Genomic DNA, 18,277 nt, shown 5'->3' with positions numbered 1-18,277 from the left:
TAGGGGTGAAGATGCTGAATGCGATTGAGATGTCGGCCCAAGAGGCTGCCTGGTTTCTCCTGCGGTTTGACATGTGTACCACTAGCCGAGACGTCATTTACGTTAACACCCATTGGCCAGGAGAGCGCCATCGGCGCCGCAAGACGAAGGCCGAGCTTGAGGAACAGGGAGTGTTGCCCACGAGTTGTGACATTTGGCACAAGACACTGCTTGAGCGGTACGAAGACCACCCAGCCGAAATGGAGGGGGTGACGTTCGCCGAATTTATGGTCGAATACAATCCGAGTAGCTTGAAGAAGGGTCAGAAGCAAGCCATGCTTAGGTGTCGAAACTACAGCATTTACCATGTGTCATTCTGTACGTGCCGCTTCGCAAGGAAGTCCACATTCTGGATGGCAATGCCTTTGGCGCATACAAGAGTGGTATGCTGTAGTTCCGCTCCTCAACGTTCAATTTATAGCATGGAAGCGGCAATACGATTTTAATATTACGCCAAAAAAGTGGCGACCCATCGGGAATCTCAGAAGTGACGCAATAATGACAATGAACTTGTACGCCGTGGCTCGTAGCAAGCTCGATCTTTGAAGACTATGGCTTTGAGCCTTCAATGAAATCATAAACAGGAACAGATCAGGAAGCCTCTATCTCTGGAATTCAGTTTACAACAGCAGTTTCAATCACATTCACTGGTAGCATCACCTTCACTGGTAGCATATCAGCCCGATTCAACGTAGCAGCTCAGATGTCCTTTGGGGAAGAAAGCCATCTGAAGTTCAGTGTATTCAAGTTGACGCAGAAGTCACATAACATGAGGAGTCAAAATGAAACACTTGAGGATCCTTTCAATGGGGATGGGAAGGAGCATCTGTCTAAAGAAACAATGACACTGTGTCGGGGGGTAGCCTCCACGAGACACTATGGCTCCCCCACTCTTTTCAGACATGAAAACCCCGTTGGCTGCCCCCGAAACACACTGTCATTGCTGCTGTAACTGGATGCTCGTTCCCATCCCCATTTGAGGGATCCCTTTAGTCTTTCATCCTTGGATAGTAAAAAATGGGCGGGCACTGAGGCTGCAGGCTAATTTACTGCGCAAGGAATTCTGAAGTTCGAATAGAAACATTCAGGGAGTGAAGGAACACACTGGCATACACTGATGCCAACTGCCCAGAGGCCAGTGAATTTGTTTTTCTGCATTTAGCAGGTACTATATATAACAAAGAAATAAACCCCATCATACCAATAAATAAGAGGGAAACACGGCTATCCCTACACATAATACCAGTTTTAGGTATCAGCTGCTACAAAAAAATGACTTTCCTCCTTTCACATTTTAATTAGGGTTTGTGATTGACCCTTTAACACAGTTGCCAAATGGTGGAAATAAAATTAAATCAGGGGGCATACGTTTATGACTCTCTTATTTTCTCACTCTCCAAGTGTTCATGGGCGCACCTAAACAATATCATTACTTGTACAAGGTGCACGCGGGACAAGTAGTGAACATCAGCTTTTCTTTACCGACCGAAAGCACCAGCTCAGTGGAAAATTAAATGAGAAACGTACACACAGACCGTGCATTCACATACACATTATGACGACACATCACGATTACCCCTTTCCAAGAGGGCTGCATCCTCTTGCTTGGGTTGCTCTGCAAAGCAGCAGTGGGTACTCAAATGGGCGTTCTACAGTGGTCGCTTGACACCAACAGAAGACGCACCATCTGCCACAGGTCCCCTCCACAATCGTACTTTCCGCAGTGGTACGGCGAAATGGTCACCCAGCTGGTGAGTCCGCAATTTGATGAGAAAGGAGGAAATTTTCCCTTGAAGCCAGGCGTTACAAAATAGGCTCTCCCTCTACGAGTCTTGCACACCTTTTGGCGTGCTGCAAAACCCTTCTCTGCAAAGTTGCGCAAAGAGGAGCCTGCTCCTCTCTGATATTATTAAGGCAAGCGTTTGCGCGCACACACAGCTGGGCCTCCCGCTGCCCTAGCTGTGCTCCTTCGACTCATGTGCCTTCTGGTAGTGGCGGCGCGTGAAGGCCTTGGGGCAGAAGCGGCAGCGGAAGGGCTTCTCTCCCGTGTGGCTGCGCACGTGGCTGTCTAGTGTGGCCTTCTGGGAGAAGGCCATGGGGCACAGGTGGCACTGGTGTGGGCGCTCGCCTGTGTGCGTGAGCATGTGCATCTTCAGGTTGGTCAAATACAATGTCACGTAGCTGCACTGCTGGCAATGCAACAAACGACGCCTCCACAAGGGGCCCTGCTGCCAGCGGTGGCTTCCTGGGGAAGGGCCTGAAACAGGGAGGAAGGGGGAAAAACTCAGAGACCTTCCACTGGCAAACACAGTGGTGGTATGCCAGCAGAGAAGTTTTAAAGGGGTAGTGAAGACAAAATACAAGTCTGTTTTAATCGAAATATATGACATTTTATAATGTCCCCAGCAGCAAGAAATGCTTTATTAACTTAGAAATTAACTATTTGAATAAAAAATTTCCTTGCTAAACTGTGTGTTTTCAGACGTTAGCAGTGACGTACTAATGAAGGGTGTCTGAAAACAAAGTATATTGACTAACACCGCTGCAAATGTTGAAACATCTCTTGTCTCTATCTTTAGCCTCTGCCTTCATAGATGGTGCGACAATACTGCTCAAAAACCACTGTCCGCACTTTCTTTGTTTCTCACCAGATTTGTACCTGGCTTACTTTTGCTACGGTTTATAGTAATCAATCGTGAAAAATTGGGTATGCTCGACAAACAGGGTCACGTAAGTGATGATGTCACTTATGCCGGTTGGCCAGCATCGTGTCAGACAAGCCCGACGTGCCCGATAGCTGTGCAGAACACTTGGCAGATATATGAACAATTTTTCGGAGACTGTTAAGAAGTCCACCAGAAAAAAAGACGTGTCTTCACTTCACTTTTAACAAATGAGAAGATAAAGTTCCATCCACGGAATTCATGACAGGAATTCGCAAACACAAAGCTATAGGGGCAGTGAAGCAAATTATTCCAGGCACTGCGTTATGAAGTGTCTTCCGTATGATTAATTCGTTGTTTAGCAAACTCTTGTTCCAATTTATTTGTAACAGGTGGCAGATCAGAAAACCACATAGACTGATTGTAGCGCAACTAAACTACCCCAATGATGCCATACTAGATTGCTGTCTGATTTTGCACTGTCAGCCTTCAAAGCTAACTTTTTCTTTGTTTGTTATATAGACTGTTTAATACAAAAGCATTAGGCACCTCAGTAGCTCAGAAACCTGGTGTTGTCGCAATGAAAAGATAGCGCACAACATGGCTGATGAATGGTTCACACCCACACACACACACACACACACACACACACACACACACACACACACACACACACACACACACACACACACACACACACACACACACAAAAGGCTGATATATAAAGCAAATGAAATTGACGGCATATTTCTCAGAAAAGCAACCGTAAACAAACTAATGCAATTGAGCTGAAAAGAAAATTGAGGAAATATGGATCTGGGTGGGAGTCAGACCATCTCAAATACAAGGGCAGGCGTCCCCAACAACACAGCGGCTCAATGGCTCCAGCTAACGAAAGGTGCACCCAGTGAATGCACTGTGGCGCTAGAGGAGGCCTGCATTTGTAGTTCAGGAACGTAAATTAGAGAACTTATTAATCAGGCAACAACGCATGTTTCTGCAAAATGCCCCCTTTGCTCGGTGTTTCACAACCATGCCATCATGCGGCATCAACTGAAAGCTGCAGTCATGCGGTACTGTCCTAACTCAAGGTGGCCAGCAGTGCGAACATGGGAAAAGAATCATTCGGCAACGACACATTAATTCACTGCATCATAAGGCGTCCTTTTAATTTTGGATTTGTTCACTGCATGTTAAATACGCTAGCAATTTTGAAAAAATAGCCCTGAGAACTTGCCAGGGTGTCTTTATAGCCGATCTCAGCAATACAGAGGGCAGGGTTTGAGGAAAACAGTGCTCTCGACTGCGCTTTGCCCCCAATGAAATACACGTAAAACGCCCATAAAACCCCAAAACCGACCTTATAAATTCAAAAAGAGAATATTTCCAATTGACCTGAGTGGCCGTTTAGGCTATAAGAAATTAGAGACCAACAGACCAATACAGCTATGCAATGGCACATACATGGGTGAAATTGCTGCGACACTTGACGATAAATTATCATATCTTGTACAAATATTTCATCAACACATGGCATTCTTCGTACATCACCCAAGTAGTACATTTAAGTGTCCACTTATTAACAGGTGAGCACATCGGACATCCGCAAGACGACAATCACAGCAGCATCAGATGTCAACTGGAGGGCAATGAACAAAAGGGCAACCAACAGGAAAAGACCGAGCACTTCGTAACTGAGCGACCAGCTCAAGCACTGATGAATGCAGCAGCAATGACACGTGCAGCACTAGTTGGTGGTACCAAATGTCGTTAGAACACGTCACATCGGAACACAACAACAAAGTTCCAAGCATGGCCTTGTTTCTGGGTTGAACTGCTCGCCCATACCACCTCAGCAGATGATACAGCTAGGCTCAGGCACTTGGTAGAACTTGAGGAAACTGCAAAGTCGTGCATAATGGATTTGAAGATCACGGCCGTGTCAGAATGCAGACGGTGGGCATCTTCAGCACGAAAGCCTCGCCCCAACAGCTCAGGGGTTCACTGGCGAGCCTGATTCCTGTAAATATGAACCACGACATACGAAGCCGCTTCAGTTTTGCGAAGTTACAAAGCTTACTCTACAAGCCGCCGAGCAGGCCAGGGGCGCCTTCACGACGGCTCGACAATTCACAACTGCAACAAGCAGTTAGACGCGGGATTTCTTTGTGTGCTAAAGTCTCCTGGAGCTTGACTGTCAAATTAATCGCGACACCTAATGAAAGCGCACACTTTTCTGGAGACCACAGGCGCCTTTTCCTGCTGCTAGCTCGGATTTGACGCTGGTGTGACCGCCATTATTAGGGTGAAACGGACAGGTTTCGCTCTTACCAGCAGCTCGATGACGACTGCTTCGCTAGCGCTATCGGGTTGAGAAGTGCGTATGTCGCAACCCAGGCACTAAAATTGACCGCGTTGAAACTTACCGTTCGGAAAACGCTAGCAATCAAGACAGCGAAACTGAGTCACGGCGCGATCTGACGATTATTTGCGGGCGTCGTCCGCGTTGTCTCCGTGTAGCCGCCGACATGCAAAATGGACAGGGCACGGCCGAGCTTACCGACGCGTTCAGCAAAGATTTGCAAACTGCGCCAAGCAGGGCGTTATGGCTCTCAACGGTCGGAACATACACTGTCCGCAGCAAAAACAATTGAAGTGGCACGCGTCCAAAAATTCTGTTGTATTTGTGGTTGCCTACTGTCCTTGTTGTCTTGTCGATGACTGCAGTGACCGCGATTGACAGCTCGTAATCGTCACAAACTCCACGCTTTGCCAGTGCGACACTGCACAAGCACGCGGCTTTTCATTTCCTTGGCCACCCTGCCAGCGAAAGTCACCCCAAAAGTTACTGCAATGTATTTAAAAGACCTTATTAACTCTATGGCACACACACACAGAAATGGGAATCTAACAGCCGGCTGGGCGCTGCCATCATTGATGCCACCTTGATACGACTTTGCAAAGCCAGACTCTACGAAATAAAAGGATCGTGCCACGCGCGTGGTACGAGGCGCGCCCCCCTCACAGTGGCTGCTGCCACGCAGAAGTGACGTCAAGCTAAAGTAATCACGTGACTTTCTGTGACGTCACAAAACAAACGTCATATTTACGTTATTTGGTCATGTCGCTTTTTTGTGTTAACGACGACGGCAGCAGGGTGTTCACGTCTTGTGTCCCGATGTTCTCCGCCCGTGGTTCGAATGGCAGGCCTGACGCATCGTTGCATCCTTATCTCCCTGTACAGCGGCTGCCTCGCGGCGCTTTTTTATTGTTGGGAGGTGTGCTTGTACTTATATAGATTGGGTATTTTTCGTGCACTTGCTGTTGCACGTCTTGCTAAGCCTAACGCATTCTTTTCTGCACGCTGCTTCGCCCCGCTTTTTACATGCTCCTAGAACTGTACTGTTGTCGTTTAATATTTTGTAAGCTTCACGTTGTAAGCTTCAGTTTACGCGCCTACATTCGTTGTCTACTTGGGCCTCGCTTCTTCCATGTCAAGCCTTGTGTTCTGATTCTAGTGTGGTGGCTCAATTATAAAACATGGGGATCAGTATTTTCCATCGCGTCGCGCTGTGGCTAACGAGGTAGCTGTCTGATGACATGCCAACGCGAGCGACGTAGTGTCAGCGTGTGCACGAATCGAGTATCGTCAGGTAGCGCACGGCATCATCGAACGCAGTCCGACCTCGCATGTAGCTTCTGCAATTTTTCCCCCGGGGCAGTACTACTATCGCCGAGAAATGTATCCTGACTATTCCGCAGAAACTATGTGCACGCGGCGCTGCAGAATCCGTGCAGGGAGCGCAGCTTCACTTCCGTGGGTGGAGCCCAACTTCCCGTCCAAAGATAGATACCACTGAAACCATTCGCCGACTGGTTGGCTTCTTGTGCAAGGAGGCTCAAGCTCCAACTGTGCAAGCATGGGAGAAGTGCAGCCGATAAGAGCCAAGTTTGGAACTTCCGCTAATAGTCTTTTAAAAGTCTGGTGTGCATAAGGTTAAGTGACAGTTCAGTTATTCTTCATGTATGCTCAGATTTCTTGCTTAGAGTACCATTGTGCTTTCAACTTGGAAAGTCTTAATGAAATGATAAGCAAGCTTAAAATTACTGCTTGGCTTTTATTTCCCTTTCCTTTGCTCCAGTACGTTTTGCCTCCTCTAACCTGGTTAGGCAACAAAACTTCCTCCTTCATCTGCTTTGAGTATGTATCTTGATAGGCTCGTTCCTTCTTACTCTTGTGTTTGGCTTGGTTGGAATTGAACATAACCAGCCACAATACTTTCATTCACTCTCAGCAGGATGGGCTAATGATGATGAGAGCTTTATCTCGGAGGCTTGCTGTCTGCACAAATTCCAAGTGGCTGTGACATCTATATGCCCATCCCAAGCACTCTGCGGAGTTCAACTTGACACTAATGCTTGTATTCGCAACTGGTGAAGCGTGCTTAAGCGTCTACTGTCCAAGCCTTTGGGGTAGTGAACAGAAAGTTTCCAATTGTGAGGGGACGTTTCACATTCTATTGCTTTTTAACTCCGCACTGTGTACACTGTTTTGGAAAATTGCTCAAGTGAATTTACTCAGAGATAAGGGGCATTACAAAATGTCCCACATTTCGTTCACAATGGTGCAAGTCTCGTCAGAAGCCAGCTGCTAGAAAACACATTCACCGGTTGTGTGCCTATTGTTTCTTTTTTTCCACAAAACGGACATTTAAACAATCCTTTAAGCCAGCAGGCTTAAAAAATAGTTTATCAAGTACAACTTCGGGGTAATGGTTGGTGTCGAGCGTGACATTGCCCGCTCTCGAGAGTACTTCCCAATACCTTGCGCAAGAACTGGAGCCAAGGCCACATGCGTGGATGTGAATGTTTGTCGGCGTTTGTGAAAGTTGCAGTACAGCTGGAAGGGGTATGGATCATGGGTGGCTTTAACAATAAAATGACTGCTGAACGTACTTTTGCTCTGGTATCAATGAGCAGCATGTGAGCATTGATAAGTGCTTCACTGTTGACATTTTTGTTACACAAAAGCAGGCCATGTTAAGGCCCTCTGGCAAATATTCATAAAAAACACCGGACAAAAAAGCTGCCAACACATGGAAACCATGTTGATCAGCACCTTTCCTAGTACTTTAGTACCGTTTATCAGCGCTATTTTTCCCCCACAACTAGTAAACTATCCCAGCGTTGCACCTGAAGCCAGAAATCAAACGCTTGTCAATGACAAGTGATCTGCCGAACTTCCGTGTCTATGCAAAAAGTGAGTAGCTCTACTTTCTCTGCACTAGTTGTGGTGTGAAGCTCCATTTTCAGACAAAATGCCAGGGTTCTTCTGGGAGATGCACAGCATTAAAACCAACAAAAAAGGAATAAGAAAGCGATACTTTCTTGTACTACACTAGAGTCCTGCGGGAAAGCCAAACCAGCAAGTGATCTTTTTCTACAAAGCGCTGCAGAGGAGCCAAGAAAAAGATTCCTTTTTGTGGACGCCAAAGCTACGCTGGAAAGCCAAAATGTGTGGTGTCTGTTACTGCAGATGTGCTGCAAGACGGGCATGTGAATGTATTGCAATAAGGCATATATGTTCATGCAAAGATTTATGAACCAGGCTGGCGGGGTAACAAAATCATTGAGTGAGATTACAACAAAATGTGTTATGAAAAATGTTATAATACTGTTTGCTATAAATACTAATTAAAGGTATAAACTGGTTTTGACACTAGTTAAGTGGTTTGTTGTAAATCATTGGCAAAACCTAAAGAGCAACATTTCATACAGATGCAATTATGAAATAGCAAAGCGTGGTTGGGGCCTGAATTCAGCAGGCATGCTCCAGCTGAGAATGCACAATTGCAGAGCAAAACAATAATAAAGGCCCAGGGAAAAGGTGAGCTTAGTTGAGGTACCACCAAGGTATTTGGTAGAGAGAATAGTTACAAAAATAAGGAAGCAACATGGGAAGCTTGATTTTCCGATTTAAGTTTATCAGCACTGAGCTTCATGTTCTGCATGTCCCATTGAAGAATGTTACACCTGCATGCACTCGCCACATCCCATTTTACGGTATAACACAGTTCACTTCGAACATAGGTAAACAAGAGAATATTGCATAAGCAGTTCATGTATACCTGAAATAGAAACAGCAGGGTTATTAAAACGAAGCTCGTAAGCGTGCTGAATGAAAGGGACCAATGATGAGTTTATGTTGTTACTAATAACAAATTTCAACGACCTTGTCAGAAACAAACCCCTTCCATGGAGGGACTGTGTGTAATCATAAGATTTTTTTTATAAAAGGTTGTAAATGCCCTGTAAATATATGTCTAAAGGTATTTTAACGCCCTAGTCGTGGCCTGTAAGTCATCGGCGCTTTTTCTGGTGTTTAGATGATCAAGGGCTGTTGTACGGGATCCACCTTCTCTCTCACTTTGGTCACCATCTTCCTTAGTCACTGCATTCATGTGCTTGCTCAGGGAGCTAGCAAGCGAGGACGAAAGTCGGCACCAACTATTAGCCGAGTTCCTTCAGGCTAGGACAATTGCTGGAGAGGCTAAACAATGTTTTTGAGATCCCTAACTGAGAGCTTTCACTTTTTTTGTTAAAGCACATCTAGGCCACCCTTCAAGAACTGTCCGAAATAACAAAAATGATATATTGAGCCCCCTAAATAGTTCCATCTAACTGCCCCGACATTTTTTCTAACAGATTACGATGTTTTTTGTGCGTTCGAAAGGCAACATAAAATCACTGAATTTTAACTAGTGCAGAGATATAAATGCCACCGTTATAACAGGCCTTTTGCACGCATTATAGTAAAATAAGATTTTAACGACTCTAAAGGCAAGTTTGATGAATAACGGTGTCGAATCACTTATTTAATGCTTTCGTCGCAAGTGACCTTGCGAACTAAATTGCTAACATGCGGAGTACAATCAACATCTCGTGTTTAGTTAGACTTGCAAAGTGACAAGCAGTGTGTAAACCAAGCTTCTGGGACCTCACAGTGAGCACAGATTTTCTGTTACGGGTACACTGTTGACCATTTGCGTTCCTTTTAAAATCTAACAGGTGCCTAGAACAGCGAGATGTGTTTGCATTCTTGCGCAATGTCGCTTACGAACCATACAGATGGCAAATGAAGTTGCCCTATTGCAGATGTAGTAAAACATTTTTTATCGTTGCAAAACAGTGCAACAGGTTCCCGGTAACTACTATGAGTTGTAAACAGAACCTCGTTTTTGTCTTGGCATTTAATTCTTGAGGATTTGTTAAAAAAAGGCACGGATAAACGTTTTCTGTGAATTTCGATTTTTTGGGGGGGAGGAGGGGGGAGGGTTCAGCCAACCTTCTAAGCGCGGCAAGAAGAGAACGCATGTAACGCGAAAAGCCAAACTTTCCTTATCAGTTCCGTAGTGGTGAAAAAGCAACACTTCAACAAGTACACGCCAGTATTTTCAAAACTGATTAACCCCCCGTTTGGACAGATATTGTCCAGGAATTGTGGCTCGCCTTTTAGATGCGACTGCATCTCATTCACTCGCCTTGTCCCTCCATACGGCGTTGTCCGTCCACACCCCTCCCCCATTCTCCTCGCCTTGGAGCTGCGCTCTCTGCTGCTCACCCCCTCTCCTCTCCGATAGCGAACTCTCTCGCGAGGGGCATTGGATTGGATTCGATTGAATTGGCTTGGCTTGGATTAAAGTGGATTGTGTTGCGTCATGGCCGTGACAGGGGGTTCACGGCACGTTTCATGCGATGAGAGAATCAACTTAAGGGAAACAACAACGGAATCCCCTATGCATCGCATCTACACAGGGGTTCCCGCGAGGGGAGGTGGAAGAAATTTTTTCAAAATTATATTATTTATTTTCCCACGTGGGAAAATAAAAAAAATTAGCAAGTCATTGCACACACCCTCCACACATGTGGGCAACAAAGTGCGTTATATTAGGCGATTTTTTCTCGCCTTAAGGTCCACCTTAAGAGGTTAAGACGGGACCATATTAGGAATTCAGTTATGCTGAGCGAAACACGTTTATCTACAAGGTGATTCATGTCGGTATTTAAAATGGGATACATAAAAATGACCCACGAAATGCTACAGGACAGGCGCAATCTCAGAACTGCTTCATTTTACCGAGAAATCCCCCCGGAATACGCTTGCACGTCCACAGAAACGTATTTTAAATATGTAAAATTAGCAACACAGTACAAGCAACGTCTGTCCTAAAATGGTATACTTATTTTCGAAAAGGTACGGGAAGAATTCGATCACACAGGCGCTTGCGGGTGCAAAATACGCCCCCGGTAACGTATGGGCGATAGTGCACGGGTTGTGTGCATGGTAATTGTTTTTGTTTCTTCTTTCTACAAAGACACAGCGTAATTTTACAAGGGTGTGGCGAACGCACTGGTATGCACAGGTCCTGTTGCTTTTTAGCCGTTCCGTGTATTGAACTTTTATCCCTTAAATAACCACCACGCCACCTTCAAAAAGCACCCTTTGATGTTCCCGAAACTGCAGACTACTGTACTCATCAATAAGTACAGTCGCATCGCTATATTGGTGCTAAGCGACAATACAGGCCTTTTGTAACTTTTATAAAATGCTTTTCTGGGTCCCTTTAAGAGCACTGCTTTCCACCACAAATACATTTCTGGTAGCAAAACAATTTGAAACTCAGTGCTTCTAATGTATGTAGTTCTTTACCTTTTTTCCTTCACTGTAACAAAATTTCTTAAACATTAGAGTTAATCCATCACACTGACCCTACAAATCGGCTTATGTGCTTGAAAACATGTTGCGCTGTTATCGACTTAACACCACCTAGGGCATATTCGAAGCACGCTGAGATATGACTGGTGCAATAGGTTGCGTATTTGTATCTCAAACTGTTACATATGAAGAGAACGTCACTTGAACTTGCGAAAACGAAAACAAAAAACTTCAAAAACGGGCAGACCTGAAAAGACTTATGCACTAACAGGAAGCACACAATTTAATTAAGCACTTTATTACCAAGGCTCCTTCTTTTGGGACTTACGCTCTAAATTGCGATCTGTCTAGGAAATGACATCAATTGTGTTACACACACTGCTGAAGCTCACTGCATTAGAGTTTGCGTGCCAGTGTGTAGATCACATCGCACCAGAGAGTTTATACAGTGTAGACCACTTGTAACGTATGTCGCTGGAGCTGTGAAAATCCGCACTATAAAAAAAACACGAGCAAACCAAACCACATTTCAATCTACCTTACAGTCATCTTTTGTTTAATCATCACTCAAACGAAGGCCCCTTATTAAAAGCAGAGGTGTAGCCTTCATTCTGTCTTTTTTTCCCCTTTTAGCCGCTGCTGCAGGGCCTTACAAGCTGCTGTATGGTCTTACAAACCCCTAGCATGGCTTTAACTTCATTTGCGTATATGTTTCAAGGGAGCGCACGCCTGGGTGTCATAGCATCTATGAACGTATGCCATGAGACAATGTGAGAAGAACACAGGCGGGATTTTTTTGTCACCCTACCTTGCATTTGCAATGCCGAAGGCAATTGCATATCAGCACATTGTACAGGTAGTGGAAACCTCCGGTGTCACTGCTTGCTATTTCCAAATATTTGAAAAGGGATGGGACATTTGCTTATCTGCACGACGTTTTAATAGAAATAACTTGAAGTGGGGACGGGGGTGAAAAGAGGGGTGGCCCGCTCTCTTCCGAGACGCGTCAAACAAGGGCAGTTGTGGTTATCACGTGAGTGAAAGCGGAAAGCGCACACGAAAGGGTGCCTATTTTGTCTTCTTTTCGGTGTCGAAGTTAGAGGAAAGCAGAGAGCACGCGCTGCGTCAAAAGGTATGATTCCATCTTAGTTTTTTCTTTCTCGCAACCCTAAACCGATGCCTCAGCTGCACCAGTCGGTCAGCGTAGCCCCCAAAAAGCCGCACTATAAACGGTATTGTGCTTCGAGAAACAGTGTTTTAAGCAGTATGTTCATGCACAGAGTTCTATGGGAAACAAACCGGTGGTCACAATAACCTCCGTTATAAATGGTCTCCACTGTATTACCTAGAGACGAAACTGCAGCTGCAAGCGCATGCCTTCGTGGGAACCACGGGTAATATATGAATTGAATAGGCCGCCAGTGGCTGCTAGTGCAATGGTACAATGCGTTATGGAAAGGACTTGTTGGCTGTGAAGTTTGTTCCGTTAACAGCCTGCCCACGCGTTGCATCAGCTGTCCTACAATGCAAGTTTGAAAGCAAGCTTGAAAACGCTGCCCCGTCAATTTGGAGCTGTGGAGTTTACTGCCCAGCATTGTGATGGGCATGGGTCAAAGCATTTTTACAACATACCTGCATGACATAGAACTAGCAATCTGTGTACAAGCAGCGAGTGGTAATGAGCTGTTCACCAGTATTTATTTATTTATTTAGGAATACTGCAGGCCAATTCTTTGGCCCTGGCAGGAGGGGCATTACATAAACAATGATAAACAGTATTAATTCAAAAAGTATCACAGTGGACTACGCTAGTACAATGGGCAGACATAATGCCAAAACAAAAACAGGTAACAGAACCATCGTCAACACTGAAAACATTAGAGCGTAAACTTAATAAAGTGCAGAACACAAAACGCACAAACCATAACCTAATAAACCAGCAGAAAAGATGAAAAAAAAAGAAAACAGCATAAAATGTAATAGCACCTTAATAACCACAAAATAGCATGCACCGCCAAAACTGCGGTTTCTACAGATCACTAAAGAAGCGTTCCAACTCTTGTAAAAAATTGTTGGAATTGACAACATTTGGTGGCAAGTCATTCCATTCACTCAGTGTTCTGGGAAAGAAACTATACTTATATGAATTAGTCTTCGCAAAAATAGGGGTTAGGGCATGTTTAGCAGTGTGCCTTGTTTTTCGTGTCAGAGCAGGTTGGATAAGATTAGTCTCATTTAGAGCACAGTGTACCAACTCCTCGGGCCTCGATGCGCATTAAATCGCGAGAAATCTGATAATTTAAGATGTGCTCATGTTAGAGATAAGACACTTATCTGCTGACTCTTGGCCACCAACAATACATGGCCTCGGCCACTGCTAAAGCCGCAGAGTATCAGCAAAGTACAAGGCAGTTCTTTTTTCTGAATTATTAGAGAGGTTTAAATTAGCGTGTTACTGGCCATACCGTTTCCATTGTACCGGGACCCAACTGCACATGCGTGCACAGACATGGAGAGGCACGCCACCCCTCACTAGAACGCGAATGCGCGGGCGCAGTGAGCCGGGCTGCCTGTCCCCAGAACTAAGCACCCTAACGAAATGAATGCGCACGTGCCCCGTCGGGCCCAGGTACACCGGAAACAGTATGGTAACATGGTAAGCTAAAATTCTACTACAAGCTGGTAAGCTGAGCCAGTCAACTGACAAAATGTTAACACAAACAAAACCAACATTTTTCTTTGTGATCTTCGTCAACGCATGCAAATTTTAAGGAGCTAAATACATATTGCTGTTGCCAGCACACGAGGAGTCGGAAGCATCGGGCACGATTGCGTGAGCTAAGACTGGAGGCAAATATTTTTCTTTTTGTGCAAAACGACATTCAAAGCCATTTAAATACCTTATTTTCGTCAAATTACAAGTAAAAGCAAGAGATATGCCACTGGTCATATTGTTCATGCCTAAATGTAGTGGTGGCCCACTGAATTTGGGAAGATGGGCAAATGCAAGGCCAAATGCCCTTGAAATAAATGTTTTTCTTCATAAATGCATTTCTTTTGAACGTTGGATGGCTCAAAGAACCATTTAAATGTGAGGACTGTTATTACCAAAACACCATTCCAGTTTTCCAAATAACCTCATTTGCATAGCTACAAAGCCTTTGCCAGCCCTGCCAATGCTTGACAACAAAGTACCCATGATTCCATCAGTCACACAGTTCTTTTGCAAAATCCTGCTGATACTAGCAACAGATTCGCCTCTAGGTAAGATTGAAAAGCTCTATGCTTTGCACCAAGCATAGTGTGGCATAAAGCCAGTCTACAAGCATAAATTTAAGCACCTATTATACACTTGAAAGAAGGGATTGATTAAAAATAAAAAATAAACACGAGGCATTCAAGTGCAAGACACCTTCTCACACGAGATTCTGTTTCCTTGTAGGTACAAACCCGGCATTCTCTGTGTGCACGTAGCGCCAGCCAGCTACTGCTTCGTTTGGAGCACCCACCTTATTCATTGTATGGAGCTGCTAAAACATTTATTTAAAAGAAGCTGCTAGAACATTCATTTATGCAACTGCTAAAACAGCCCTGCTATTTTGCCTTGGTAACCCGAGGGTAAAATCATAGGTTTAAGAATGAACGCCCTGGGTTCGAGCCACAGACGTCTTACTGTTTGCAAGACCCATAATTTTTTTTCACAGTAAAATGTTTCCTTAGCTCAATTCTGTGCAGTCATCTCGTAAATAAAAAATTAAAGCCGCTCCACTCAATATAAAACCTGCCAGAAGTGCAGAGCAGTGATTCACCATAATGGGCTGTAGCGCCATTTTCCGCTCACTGCTACCACCCAATGCAACCCAAAGTTCCCGCTTTTGCAGTGCTCGCGCGCCCCTGCCAGAAACTGCGCAAGCATAAGTTCTGTTCTTTTCGTGCTTGCTTTTCCTCCCGCACGTGCCGGCGTTGCACTGCCACTTTTTTTCGCTCACTGCCACAAAAACCAACCCAACGAGTGTTCCTAACTAAATGAACACAAGCGCTGCCGGTTAATTACGTATATTTTGCTTCAAATGTGCCTACAGTTTCCTTTGCGCTAAACAAAGGGGAAATGTATGAAAAGCGCCAATGGGTCATGAGTTTCGAACGCGACTGACCGTATAAACCGCTTGGCTTTCGAAGCCCCTGGGTTACGCCGCGACAGCCGCTACGACGGAATGCTGTGGGGCTCTGCTTGGGTCCAGAGAGCGAGCTACGACAAGGCGAGCCCCTAAAGTGCTCTGCACTTGAAAGTGATTTAGATTCTTTTCGGTTGTTTCAAAGGTGGGGCCCAGCATGTCAGCACATTCAATTAACACCAGAAGTGCCGGGCTTGTGTTTATCTTGGAACGAAACATCGAACTTTTCACAACAGAACATATCTAATCTCCCTGAAAATAAACTTGAGGAGATGCTTCATTGCAATGACTTCTCTCCCTTGTGGGTGTTTAAGTGGCCCTGTAAGACGCCCTTAGATGTAAATGCTTGAGAACAGACATTGCAGACGAATGGCTTTTCTCCAGTATGCTTGCGCGTGTGGATCACTAACTGCATCTTTTGACAAAACGAGAGTGAGCAATATTCACACTGGAATGGTTTTTCACCAGTGTGGGTGGGAATGTGCGTGGCCAATTTAGATTTGTTGGGAAACGCTCGTGAGCAAATGTTGCACCGATGCACCTTCTTCCCAGTGTGCGAGTACATGTGCTGAACCAAATCAGCCTTGGTATGAAACCACACTGACGGGCACAGCTCACACCTGTAGCGCCTTTGGTGTGTCGCAGCATGTCGGGTTAAGTTTTCCTTGAGCGTAAATGCCCGGGAGCAAATGCTGCATCTGAACGGCCTTTCTTGCGTGTGGGAGCGGATGTGTCTCGTTACAATCGCTTTCTTGTATGAAGTGAAGGGACACAAAGGGCAGCAGATGCGGCCAGCAGATGCAGTAGCAGTCTGAACGGTCACGGCGCACAATGCGTTATTCAACCCCGCATCAATGTCGAGGCTTTCTTCAGCAACGTCTATGTCTCCAGCGCTCGAACTTCCACACCACGTGCCAGGATTTTGATGGAGGTTAGCATCAAGTCCTTGCAAGTCACCGCTTCCATTTTCAGCATGTGAAACTGCAACAACAAAGAAAGACATCTAAATAGAAAAGTGAAGCGTACAATTTTGATCAAATTAGAGGCGCTCCTTAGAAAAAAAAACGACTTTACCTGCAAAGAAACAGTAACAATGCAAGTTACATTAGAAAGTGAAACATCTGTGCGCTTGGTAATGCAGCAGGATTTGTGTAATATTGTCCTTCAATAGTGCACTGACACCACTGCTCCTTACCTGGTTACTCCATTAGGAATAGAAGGGTTATTCCGGTGGCAAGAAAGTCAAGGCATCTTTTCATGAACACAAGACAGAGGGGCGTGAGAGGTCGGCCACAAGTGATGCAGAGGCAAGTGATGTACAGCAACAGCCAACCAGCCATGCACAAAGAAAGGCGAGATCCAGCCTCGGCTTAACGTCTTTTGACAAACTGGAACCCTGCTATTCGGGCCCATTTGGACGCGTCTGACCCCTCCCCATAAGCGTTAATGCAGTGTGAAATAGAATGCGAATTGACCAAGAGCCAAGAAAGCAGACAGTGGAAGAATGCAATGCACGGTTGGTACAATGTGTGAGAAACTCATCAGCAGGCTTCTGAAGCCAAAGCAAAGCGTGCGCGTAGAGCCGATGCTAAGTTCCTGTGACGGCGAAATGGGATGCTAATGAATTTTTACGGGTCCACTCATGAACCTTCAATTGCTTTTATACTTTGTTATTATTTGCAGCTGACCCCGTGAATGCACACATGCAGCAAGCTTGTTTTAGGAGCAACCGGGAAAGTAGCCAGCCGTTAACTAGAAAGTAGCCTTTGGGCTAGCCGTTGTTAAATGTGCCAACGTTGATTAGTGTTTTTCTTTTAGATAAACTGATGCAAGAAATAACATACAGAAAGTGTGCATGTACATTGCCTTCAGTCAGTTCACTGGCACAACATGCGAAAAATAATTTGGGGCCATCTAACAAGGCAACTAACCCGACAATTATAACAGGGTCAATGAAAAGTGGGACTAGCCAAGTCTCTTTGTCAAAGTTTTATGTGCAAGCAAAAGTGGCCAATCTCCAAAATCAGTGCGACTGTATATAAAGGCTTGCGCATTTTCACTTTAGTTCACTTGTACAAAAGTTGAGTCCCGTATCAAGCGACAGCAAGGTGGACATGCAAAGGCTCGGTGTTAAACCGAGTGTTATGCTTTGGAGTCTAACATTGTCAAGCCATACCTGCACGTCCGCGGACAATGATTCTGACATTGCCTGGCATGTCATCAGGCTTGATGCTCGACTTCAACATTACTTATGTTATTACAGTTAAGCCTATACATACGATGCAAGGCTTAATGTCACATGCTGAGGTCTAACTGCTACTTTTTTGGAAAAGCATTTAGTGTACTCAACCAGCTTCGAGCTGTCAGCGCTGACCAACGTCCTAAGGGCTCAAAGCATGACGTTATGCCTAAGTACTGGCGCTTCAGCACATACCCGACAGTTGCTGCTATAAACGAGCAACGAGCAAAGTGATACTAAAGTCCTTCAATGCTTTACTCATCCTGAAACTGCTTCGTAACTATATGGGAGAGCTTCATATGCTTCCTTGGTGGCTGTGCAATGATGCCACCATCCATCTGAGGGCACACACTGGGCGGCGAAGCGCTGACTTGAATGATGAGAACACGGTCAGATAAGAGTGGTTGCGGCAGAAAAAAAACGTTCAATGAGTTTCTCACGCTAC

General features: G+C 45.1%; 1 long non-coding RNA gene across 1 annotated transcript in view; it reads right to left on the bottom strand.

Annotated features, from left to right (window-relative positions):
* Nucleotides 1-13,091: 13,091 nt before the first annotated feature.
* The window catches only part of LOC144159165 (uncharacterized), a 35,199-nt gene continuing 30,013 nt past the window's right edge, over nt 13,092-18,277 (bottom strand). The window contains exon 4 of the long non-coding RNA XR_013320261.1: nt 13,092-16,574. This is a non-coding gene — a long non-coding RNA (uncharacterized LOC144159165). The remainder of the gene's footprint in view (nt 16,575-18,277) is intronic.

This window comes from Haemaphysalis longicornis, unplaced genomic scaffold (genome assembly GCF_048455015.1).
Source record: "Haemaphysalis longicornis isolate Haplotype H1 unplaced genomic scaffold, Haemaphysalis longicornis Haplotype H1 scaffold_10, whole genome shotgun sequence".
Lineage (NCBI taxonomy): Eukaryota > Metazoa > Arthropoda > Arachnida > Ixodida > Ixodidae > Haemaphysalis > Haemaphysalis longicornis.
The sequence above is the reverse complement of the archived record's forward strand: the minus strand, read 5'-3'. Positions and strand labels throughout refer to the sequence as shown.